The 12,438-nt window shown below is 37.5% G+C and overlaps 1 long non-coding RNA gene across 1 annotated transcript in view; it reads left to right on the forward strand.

Moving 5' to 3' along the window:
• LOC143649426 (uncharacterized) overlaps positions 1 to 12,438 on the forward strand; it is a 100,025-nt gene that overhangs the window by 729 nt on the left and 86,858 nt on the right. The window lies entirely within an intron of this gene.

The following is a 12,438-nucleotide window of genomic DNA, read 5'->3' on the forward strand; positions in this document are numbered from 1 at the left end:
ACAGAGCCAGGCAGTGACCCTGCATGGGCTTCTGGCATGAGGAACCAGGGGAGGGTTTTGTGGCTACCTGGACTCCGGTGGCCTGGGCGGCTGGTTATTTCAGGAAACTTGTGGTGGTGATGCTATTCCTAAGAGTGTGATCCCATCAAGAAGAGTGAAGGTTTTACAGCCATGGGAAGGGGCAGACTTTGACTGTAGAGAGTGGAGGATCAGCTCATTCATCTTTTTGTTTCCTGAGCACTTATCAGTATATATTCCCTCCAATGACATAGACTAATTCTAGCTGCTGCCCTGAGGGTGACTGGTTATGTGGCCTGCAGAAAATCTCCTCATTTGGAAGACTACGTTAATTTTTATTTGTTATAATTTGGCTCTTGTGCAAAAAATATTACTTGTCACTATTTCAGATTGTAATAATTGAACATACCAGTTTCTTTAACTTCCTATCACTTGGAGTCTGTGCAGACTCGTAGAATAACAGATTAAGTCAAAGCACCATTCCATGCCTTAAAAATTGGGGGCCAACCTGGTTTAGGGAATCTCTGTGATGAAATAGGAACCCGTTATAAATCTGAACATGTATGAAGTATTTATATTTGTTTAACTATGCATAAGCCTTCTCATGTAGAATATTTCATTTGATCCTCACTGGAATAAAAACAAAAGTGATCTTGAGTGGTGGGTTCAGGCATTCCTTCACAACATCTTTCTAGCAGCTTCTATTCAAACCATAGTCTACGGTCCATGTAAAATTCCCATTTCTGGGCTGAGAGTGGCGATGAGTGGGTGTGGGTGTGGGGGCGCAGGAGGACAATGGCAATCATTTTCTTCAGATGTGCTTGGACAAACTGTGATCTAGAAAAAGTCTAGCCCTGCTTAATCTGGTTCCAATGCTAGTGGATTTTTCCAGGTCAGATAATTTGGATTAGCCCAAGGTTTTACCAGAAGAATGGAGCCAGATTTGATGTACAGTAGGAAGGACCACTTAACAAGCCATGATTGTTTTTTTCCCATTGGTGAGAGAGAAACAGCAGTGTGACGTTGCGTGAGGGAGAGTAAGTTGTGATTGGTTAGTAACAGAAATAATTTCATGTGTTAATGTGGTCTGGGGATGGCATGTCCTACCTTAATGCATCTATTCACTTAGCACAATCCCTGGTACTTAGTAAATTCTCAATAAATGTTAGTCATATGTACTAAGTCATCAATTATGTATGACCTTTTCTCCTTCCCTCGTTAGTCTTGTGTTCTGATTTCAATATTGTTTTCAGCTGCCATGTTATTCTGCTTCTCATTTGGTTCTTGGTATATTAGGTGCTCAATAAAATATGTTGAAGGATAGATGAAGGAGAAAAGGCTTGCAGTGGTTTTCTGTGCTAACTTTTGCGGCAACGTTAATATTTTCCATTCAGAGAAACCTCAAATGATTCACATGCATTAACATAAAAATGTCTATGATAATAGAGTGGTGTTAGTCAATCAATTTAATATGAAAATGAATGTAGCTTTTCTTTCTTTTTCTCTCCCTCCTCCTCCTCCTGTTTCTGCTGCAGCTTCTTCTTTTTGATAGATTTTCTTTTATAATCCTTAAAAAGGAAAGAATTTGACTTTTTAAGTTGCCAGCTTTGAAGGTCATTTTAGTTTCATGTTTAAGTAATAATAGACTACTTTGTCCACCTTCTGTTAGTAGATACAAAGTTTGGTCTAGGACTCATGTGTGTGCAAAAAAATTTCAACTTTATTTTCCACGTGGGATCAGAATTTTTAAGTGATCATTCCTTCGGGAGTTGAAAACTCAATTTCAGTCAGCTTATTATCTTTCCTCCCCTTAATTCCTAAGTTTGAGTCTAACTTTGGGAGATGTTTGGGGCCAAGGATTTGGGTGGGGTTAACTCCTGGCCTATAGTTATGTTTTGTACATGCTGCCATCCGCCAGGCGTCCTCACGCCCACCCACAAAATTGCTGTGCCATCTTCCCAAGGCCCTCTTACTGAGGCCTTCTAAGTTTCTAACCCCCTTCACTATTTTGATGTATCTTTTGGATATAAAGGGCAATATTTGGTCTTATTATGCCTCAATGAGACACAAGATTCTCTGAGGCCCTTTGGCATAGGCATTGCGTACAGCCACCTATTCTTCACTGTTATTTTACCAAGTTGGGTGACAGAAACCCTGCAGTCCCTTCTGTCTCTCTGCAGGCTGCCCTTGCCACGGATTAAATGCCCTCGCCACGGGATTAAAATGAGGGCCTTCTGTGATTTTAGGAAAGTTACTTAAGTCTCAGTTGCCCACAGATGTAAGTGGAGATTAATAATGTCCAAAACAGTTGATTTAAAATCTTTGTCTAGTATGTCCAATGTTTATATTTATTCAGAGACAGTTTCTGTTAATTTCTTTTTTTCCTGTGAATGGGCCATAGTTTCTTGTTTCTTTACCTACTTTGTGCTTTTTTGATGAAAACTAGATGTTTTGAGTATTTAATGTAAAAAAATAGAAAGAAAAGAAGAGAAAAGTGAACTCTCTAGGTGTTTCCAGATTGGCTCTTTGTTTGTTACTCCAGTAACCAGCAAGATTTTTATTGAGTATGTGTATGATTTTCTGAATTTCCCCATATACCTGTAGCTTTTCAAAGCTGTTCCATTAAAAAAATCATTCCCCAGATTTTTTCTTTATTCGAGAAATTGTGAATTATAAAACAATCATGCATAAAATACAGAATTCCTTTCTATTATTAACACCTTGCATTGGTGTGGAGCATTTGCCACAATTGATGATAGCACATTTTAATAATTATACTATTAACTATAGTCCATGGTTTAATTTAGGGTCCACTGTTGTGTTGTGCAATTCCATAGGTTTTTAAAAAATTTTATTCTATTACCATATGTGCAATATAACATTTCCCCTTTTAATCCCATTCAGATATATATTCCAGTGCTGTTAAATACTTCCACAATGCTGTGTTACCATCTGTTACCGAAGTGTTTCCATCATTCCAAATAGGAACCCTATACAATTTGAGCCTTAACTACCCATTCCCTATCCCCACCCTGTTCCCTGGTAATGTATATTCTTACTTTTGACTCTACGTGCTTGTTTACTCTAAGCATTTCAAATCAGTGAGACCATACAATATTTGTCCTTTTGGTCTGGCTTATTTCACCCAACATGTTGTCTTTAAGATTCACCCATGTTGTCACATGTATCAGGACAACATTCCTTTTTACAGCTGAATAATCTTTCATTGTACATATGTGCCACATTTTATTTATCCATTCATTGGTTGATGGACACTTGGGTTGTTTCCATCTTTTGGCAACTGTGAATAATGCTGCTGTGAACACTGGTGTGCAAATATCTGTTCAAGTCCCTGCTTTCCATTTTTCTTGTATGTGGGGTTTTGGGTGAAATGGTAGTTCTACAGTTCTCCTAGTAGTGGGATGGTTGGGTCATGTGGTAGTTCTACAGTTGACTTTCTGAGGAAATGCCAAACCATCTTTCACAGCGGCTGCACTATTTTATGTTGTTACCAACAATGAATGAGTGTTCCTATTTCCCTCTTTCCCTCCAACATCTGTTATTTTCTGTATTTCTTTTTTCTTTAATAACAGCTATTTTAATGGCTGGGAAATGGCGTTTCATTGTGGATTTGATTTGCACTTCCCTGATGGATGATGATGATGAGCATCTTTTTATGTGCTGTCTGGCCATTTGTATATCGTCTTTGGAGAGATGTTTATTCAAGTCTTTTTCCCATTTTTAAATTAGGTTGTTTGGTTTTTTGTTAAGTTGAAGGATTTCTTCATATGTTCTGGATATCAAGCCTTTATCAGATATATGGTTTCCAAATATATTCTCTCATTGTGTAGGTTGTCACTTTACTTCCATGACAAAATTCTTTGAGGCACAAAGTTTTATAATTTTATTGAGGTTCCATTTACTTATTTTTTTCTTTTGTTGCTTGTGCTTTGGGTATAAGCCATTTCCTAACACCGGGTCCTGAAGATACTTCCCCACGTTTTATTCTAGGAGTTGGATAGTTTAGCTCTTATTTTTAGGCCGTTGATGGATTTTGAGTTGATTTTTGTATATGCTATGAGGTGGGGGTCCATTTTCTTCTTTTTTTTTTGCAAATGGAGATCCGGTTTTCCCAGCACCATTTGGTGAAGGGGCTATTCTTTCCCAGTTGAGTAGTCTTTGCTACCTTGTCAAAAATTAGTTGGCCACAGATGTGAGGACTAATTTCTGTGCTCTCAGTTCAATTCCATTGGTCTCTATGTCTGTCCTATGTGAGTATCATGCTGTTTTGATTACTGTGACTGTGCAAAGAGTTTTAAGATCAGGAAGTGTGAGTTCTCAAACTTCATTCTTCTTTTTCAAGACAACTTCAGCTATTTTGATCCCTTAACCATCTACATAAATCTGATGATTGACTTTTTCAGTTCTGCAAAGAAGGTTGTTGGAATTTTAATTGGGATTTTATTGGCTCTATATTGCTCTCATTAGTATTGAAATTTTAATGATACTAGTTAATCTTCCAATCTATGAACAAGGAATATCCTTCTATTTATTTAGGTATTTGTTTCAGTTTGCAAAAGCTGTCAGAATTAGATTAGCTTTTACAAAGGGGGTTTATTAGGTTACAAATTTACAGTTGTGAGGCCATGAAAATGTCTGAATTAAAGCATCAGGAGGGTGATACCTTTTCTAAGGAAAGGTACTGGCATCTGGGGCTCCTCTGTCACATGGGAAGACACACAGTGATGTCTGCTGGTCCTTCTTTCCTGGATTCTGGTTTCAAAATGGCTCTCACAACTCCTGTGGATCCTTCTGACTTTTCCTGGGGTGTTTTTTCCCTCTGAGCTCTCTCCAAAATATCTCTGCCTTTTATTCTCTCATAAAGCACTCTAGCAAAGGGATGAAGACCCACCTCTTTTTTCACATTTCCAGAAGTTTTAATGCATGGAAAGGTTTTTTTGTGTGTGTTCTTTTTATTTCCAACTTTTTTTTTCTTGAGATATAATTATCCAAAGTGTATAATCAGTGGTTCACAGTATCATCATAAAGCTGTGCATTTATCATTGCAATTGTTATTTGGACAAAAACAATAAAAATATATAAAAATAAGAATAAAAGAAAAATGAAGGTGAAAAAGAGAACCCAAAATAACCCAACCCCTCCGTTGTTCATTTTTTCGTCTTTTTTTCTTACTCATCTGTCCATACACAGGATCAAGGAAGTGTCAATCACAAGGTCTTCACATTCACACATTTAAACCTTAAAAGCTCTATAGTTATTCAATCATCTTCAAGAATCAAGGCTATTGAATTATAGTTCAATGATTTCAGGTCTTTCCCTCTAGCTACTCCAATACATCAAACATTGAAAAGCGATGTCTATATATTACATGCGGATACTCTCCAGAAAGACCTCTTAACTCTAATTGAAATCTCTCTGCCACTGAAACTTTATTTTGTTTCCTTTTTCTTCTCCCTTTGGTCAAGAAGGCTTTTAAGACCCACCTTGAATGGACCGGGTCACATCGGAAACAACCTAAGCATAAGGCCCCACCCACAGTAGGTCTGCACCACGGGGCTGGATTAAAGGACCTAGGGTTTTTTGGGCTACATAGCAGAATCAAACCAGCACAGACTTCTTTAATTTCTGTTAGCAATGTTTTGTGTTTCATTGGGTACAAGTCCTTTACAATCTTGGGTAAATTTGTTCCTGGATATTTGATTCTTTTAGTTGCTATTGTGATTTTTTTCTTGATTTCTTCTACTGCTTGAGTGTAGAAACATTGCTGATTATTGGGCTATTTTTGGACCCCACTACCTTGCTGAATTCATTTATTAGCTCTAAGAGCTTTTGTTGTGGCATCCTATTACCTGCAAATAAGGGAAGTTTAGCTTCTTGATTTCTAATTTGGAAGCCTTTTATTTCTTTTTTTCTCATCTAATTCCTCTGGCAATACCTTCCATTACAATGCTGAGTAACATCGGTGTCAGTGGGCATCCTTGTCTTTTGCCTGATCTTGGAGAGAAAGCTTTCAGCCTTTCACCATTAAGTAGGATTTTCGTTGTGGGCTTTTCATATCTGCCTTTTATCAAGTTGACATGCTGAGAAAGTTTCCCTTTATTCCTAGTGTACTGTTTTTATTAAGAATGGGTGCTAGATTTTGTCAAATGCTTTTTTTCTGCATCATTTGAGATGATCATGTGACTCTTTTCCTGCATTGTGTTAATGTGGTATGTTAGATTAGCTTATTTTCTTTTGTTGAACCAACCTTGCATACCTGGAATAAATCCCATTTAATCATGATGTATAATTCTTTTAATATGCTGTTGGTGTCAGTTTGCTAATATTCTATTGAGGATTTTTGCAACTATATGCATGAGAGATATTGGTCTGTAGTTTTCCTGTGTCATCTTTATCTGCTTTTGGTATGAGGGTGATGCTGACCTCATAGAATGAATTAGGGAGTGTTCCCTCATCTTCAAACTTTTGGAAGCGTTTGAGCAGAATTCACTCTCTCTATTTCCTCCCAGCCTTAACATGTCTATTGTTTGTTTCAATTGTTATTTTTTTTGCCCCAGGTGGCAGTGGCTTGTTCATTTGACTTTTTTTCTGAGTGCCATGTAGATGCTCTTTTCCTGACAGAGTTCTGAGCTAGGCCACAAAAGGGAGCCCCTTGCAACAGTCCTCAGGGAAACCCTAGTCAGGTCAAAATAGACAGATGCTTTCCTCCGGAACCAGGTATCTACACTGGGGATATGGGAGGCTGTCTTCAAGAGCAGGGTGCTGGGAAGGACAGTGCGGCTAGTGTCCATTAAAACTCCACAAAGATCTCTTACCTGTTTCTGCGGCCTTTCTTTTGGCTGAGTGTTTGCCTTGTTGCTGTAAACCTTTGAATATCCTCCAGTGTTCTGATAAGGCTGGTTTTGAAGGTTTTGTCAAGTTTTTCAGTGCTTTTTGTGAAGGGTGGCACTGGAGTTTCCTACACTGCCATTTTCGCTGATATCACTCCAGATTTGTGATATCACTTCTTAATTGTGAAGAGAGTTACACCTCTTTAAACAATTTGATGAAAGCCATAAACTCTTTCTAGAAACCGACTCAAGGAGGTGCAGAGGGGCTTCTTGACTGCTGTATCCAGTCAGTAATGTAGCTTTTCTCCAGAAAATAATAAAATACCCATTTTACCAGTTTGTGATGGTGATTAAATTGATATATGTGAAATATTGAGCACAACACAGTACATAGTAAGCATTTAGTAAATGTTAGTTACTGTGGCAGACACTGTTTCATCTTATTCAATATCTCTTTCAATCTCCTCTTTGTATGCTCCCCTGCAAAGTTAAAAAAAACTGCATTGCCCAGACTCTCTTGCAGCTAAGGTGTCATATATGACTTAGATTCTTCTTACCAGATGCATTCATTGGAGTCTTAACTTTGAACTGAGGGCACAAGGCATTCATTTCATAGCAGAGTTTAGTGGATTTGTACTGTGTTAACATAGCTAAGCTGGGATTATGTTTCTTAGAGTTTTCTTCCCTGCATAATTCTGGGTCTGAATGGGCTACGTGACTTTGCCTGAGACTTGGAAGGTGGAAATGAAACAGTACTAATATTCTTTTCATGCTTCCAAAGTCTGTGCAGGGCTTAGGTACTGCTGCAGCTCATGTATATTGTTGCTGACCTGTGGCTACCTTGCTGGCATGCAGCGGTAGTCAGGCCCACACTCCTCTAGCTCCCACTGGATCCTCTCCTTCAGCTTCTCCAACTCCTGGGCCAGGTTCTTGTTTAGTTCTGTGACAAAAAGCGTCTGCTCCTCCTATAGGATACGTCGTCATTGACATTGATGCTTGGAAGCAGTGAGAAACCAATGTAGTTTCCAGTCTGTCCTCATGGACTCCAGCTCATCCTTACCAGTCGTCCTTGCTTTATCTGACGGCACATCCATCTTCCCCTCCCAGTTGCACGTCCTGATCACCTCAGGCTCCAACGCAAGTTATAGAAGCAACAGTTGTGTACATGAATTGTTTAATCTGCTTGCACAGTTGTATGAATCTCCACGACAAATCCCATATTCTGTATCATCCCTAGTGCTTCTATTTATCTGACTGAACTCTGAATGATGCACAAAGGCAGTGTGATTCATGAATTAGCAGCTTCCTGCAGTGACAGAGCAGTGGTTCTGAGGCCTGTGGGTCCTTCCTAAGCCTGGAGTCTGCCTGTCCAGTTCTTCCAGCAACTTTATAAGCCTCTAATACCTGCTAATAAATCCCTTTGTTCTTTTGACAGCCAGAGTGTTTTCTTCTCTCGGTTACTGAACTCTGACTGATGTAGATATTATTACTACTAAGCTAACTATGGCACTTAGGGTCAACAAGAAAGAAGATGTAATAAGTGTGATGTGTTCCTCTTCCCTTCAATGAAAAGATTTCCTTTGAGTTTTATTGATACTTCTCACAGTTCCCTGGAGGGCTGTCGTCATTTTCTGTTGCTACACCAAAAGGAGGTGGGGGCAAAGGGCACTTTGACGGATTTCACACAGAAATTTGGTGTGAGAGCTGATGTCTCACCACATTCTAGCTCCAGGATTTGGGGGTGTGCTGATTTGAAGTGGCTGCTGCTTTGACACTGGCTTGGAAGTAGGTGCTGGGAAATATTTTCTGGCTAAACATGATAGTAAAAGAAAATATCTGGCTTGGAACCTTGCAAAAACAAGAAAGAAAAACCAACCAAACATGCAAACATCAAAAATCTCACAGAAGCCCTGGCACCCCCTATAGCGAAATATTGTAGCTTTAATATCATATAAAGTCAAAAGCAGGTTCTGCTTTATATTTGTGGTATGTTGCCTTTCCAAACATCACTGAACATTATTTTTATGTGAGTATTATGCTGTAGACTCTAAACCAAAGTACTCAGATGAAATTATAAACCACTGCGCTGAATTTAAGGTATTGCCATTTAGAAATTCTAACAGCGAAAACATTCTACATTTTCCAATTTTATATTTCATCTAGCAAATTTCAGTTCATAACCCCATTTTGTAAATAGTGGTACGATCACGCTTCCCCTGAGATCTCCTTTCAGTCGCCGAAGTTGTTTCTTTGCTGTTTTACAGCGTCCAGAACTATTAAACGCTGGTGAGAACATCAAGTAAAGACGCTCAGCTTTCTCTCTTGACTCCCAGGGCTAGGTGGGTCTGATTTTAGTCTCCATTTCTTCCTAATGCACACTTGAAATTCCCTGAATATCTAGCCCTGGTGACTTTTAATGCCTAATGTATAATCTTTGTTCCTAAAACTAAGCAGCGAACTTGCCAGTCTGGAAATAGTGAAGGGGTGAGGAAGTCAATGTCACCAACTCAGGAAAGGGTGGGACTGGGTCACAGGATAAGGCACTACATGAGGGCTGAGGAGGGGGACACTCTCCACCCTTGGCTTGCCGTCGCTCAGGATACTGTGTCAGGACGAGTGATTCAGAGTATGCCCCAGGGACTGAGTATTTATTACACACTAGGCCTAAATATTTGAAAATTATGCTATTTAATCTTCAAAACGGTTTTGCCCTTTTATCTCTGGTTCACTGTGCCTATTTATTTTTTATTTATTTTTTGTGTGCCTATTTTTATAGAGAAGGAAATTGAGATTTCGGAAGGGAAAGAACTTGCTGGAGGTTGTAAATGGAGAAAGTGATGAATCAGATTCATATTCTCGTGGCTTCTTTATACTAGGAGAGGATATGGAAACATCTTAAGTCATCTTTCTCTAATCCTTCAGATCAGTGAATGAGGTTCTTTTGGTCGGAATTATGTTTCTGTGGATTTTGAGGTGGATAAAAGGATTTAGAATAGTGTGTCTGTTCAAAATCTGACTTCCCACAATTAAACGAAACCTGGAACCATACATGGTGAGTAGCAGATGAGGCCTGAATAACTCAATGAATCAAATGACCCTTTATGAGGTCCTGACTGCTTTGTCCCTTACCAGTATGCTCTACCTTAAAATAATAGTAGCCACAATATAAAAATATATATAAAAGAATTATAGTACTGTATTATCAGATGAGAATCCTTGGCACTTGGGAGAAGGGATAGGGAACATGGAGGGGCACTTTGGAAAAAGTTCTGTAGAATTAGTTCTGCAAATGTTCCATCAAGGCATAAAAATGTTTGTGAGGTGCCAGTATTTTAGATATGCCTATTAGATTAAACTTGTGAATTATGTTCAAATTTTCTAAATTGTATTAATTTTTTTCCTGCTGGGTCTGTTTCTGAAAGAGGTTATTAAAACCTCCCATTATCATTGTTTTTTGTCTAGTTCTTGTTATTCCGTTAACTTTAGCCTTAAAAAATTTGAGGCCAAACTGACAGATGGATGCATGCTTATTACTGTCATTTTTTAGTGGAATGTTATTTGTTATTTTTTTAGTGTCCACCTTTTTCTATTATTTTTTCTCTAAAGTCTTCTCTTGCCTGAGACAATGACTTTGTTTTGACTAATGTTCTTATGATTTACCTTTTCAACCCTTTTACTCCCAAACTTTCTGTATATTTTAATTTTAATGCATCTCTTATAAAAGCTGTATGTTTTTTCTTGATAATTAAACTCTTATTTACTAGGTAGTTTAATCCATTTAATTATTATGAATATTAATTCACTTGGATTTGTTTTTACTGTCTTATTTGTGGGTTCTAATTGTCATCCTTTCCCTTTTCTTTTCCTTCCTTCCTTCTCCGGTTTCTCTCTTCCTCCTTTTCTCCTTCCCTCCTTCCCTCCTTTCCTTCTTCTTCATTTTTTTTTGAATTGATAGTATTTTCTAATCCTCTATTTATTTCTCTACTACAGAGTTAGAAGTTATAATATCTATACATACATTTATCTATATATGTGTATGTTTATACATAATTATACATGTAAGGATATGTATATATAATTGCACATCCATAGAGATCTTTGTCTCTGTCTATATACTAATATATACCTGTGTCTGTGTAGACTTTATGAAGGTTCTTATTATATTTGAAAGTATCTTTATTTGGCTCAGACTCTTAAAAGATAATTTGACTGGATTTTGAATTTAGGTTGAGAGTTATTTTTCCTAAGCTTCTAGAAAATATTATTCTATTATTTTCTAGTAACTAATGGTACTGATGAGAAATCTGTCAGTCAAAGTGGTATGAGAAATGTGGATAATGATTACTTTATAGATATATTTTTATTTTCTCTGGTAGCTTTTCAGAATATTATCTTCATATATTGATATTTATATTGATTTACTTTGGTACGTCAAGTGCTGATTTATTTGTGGACTATTCATGTAATGATTGCACATAGCTTTCTTCATATTTTAAACAATTTTAGCCATTATCTCTTTAAATATTGTGTCTATATCTTTCCTTCTCTTACCCTCTCCTGAAACTATTATTAGAAGTTGGAGGCCTTTAATTTGTCTCTTATTTCTTTTAACTATTCTTTCATATTTGTTTTAAATATTTTCATCATGTTGCTCTGAATTTCAATGAGTTTCTCAGTACTATATTAAAATTTACTAATTTTCTGTGTCTTCAAGGCTTTATCATGTTTGAGTTTTTTTATTTCTGATACATTAATTTTATATTCAGTTATTTTGTTTCTCTCTGAAATTAAATATTATATATTTTCTCATTAAAAAAAATTGATGTTATTTCCACAATTACTTTTTTGAGACTTTAGTCATTTTGAATTGTTTTGTTCTTTTTGTTTCATCAAGAGCAGGGTTTCTCAGTCTTTGTACTATATTGGCACTTTGGACTGGATCATTCTTTGCTATGGGAGATGTCCTGTGCACTATAAGATGTTTTGCAGCGTCCCTGGCCTTCACCCACTAGATAACAGTAATCTCTTCCCCTGCCAGTTGAGACTACCAAGAAATGTCTTCAGATATGGCCAAATAACTCCTGGGCAATAATATTATCCTTGTTTGAGAAGCACTGATCTAGAATGAATTCATATTCTGTTGATTTTTTAAAATAAATTTTCTTAGGGTTAATTTTTTTCATGTGTTTTGGAATTTGATGTGCAGATTTGTTCTCCTACATTCTCTACTGTCTAATCGTTTTGCAGTTGCTGTCATGGGGTCTTACACTGGTGACTTGAGTTTCTGTCCATTGTAATGTTGGGGATATGACAGGCACTGAGTGACTAGGCTCAGGTCCTGGTCAAAAGTCTAAGCACATGTCCTTTATCTCAGTGGGCATCCAGCTTCCTGAAAGCCATTGTCTCAGAAAGCTGTAAGTGGTAATTTCTCTCAACCTGTTTCCACAATCTGGTTTCAAACAGTGAAATTTGCTCCATTCCCCACCTTCTCCATTGTTACATAGGAGCTGAACTCTTGGCTGCCACTATCTGCCTCTGTACCCAAAGTCTAGAAGGTCTTGGCTTCAGA

The sequence above is a fragment of the Tamandua tetradactyla genome, chromosome 11 (genome assembly GCF_023851605.1).
Source record: "Tamandua tetradactyla isolate mTamTet1 chromosome 11, mTamTet1.pri, whole genome shotgun sequence".
In the NCBI taxonomy this organism is placed as follows: domain Eukaryota; kingdom Metazoa; phylum Chordata; class Mammalia; order Pilosa; family Myrmecophagidae; genus Tamandua; species Tamandua tetradactyla.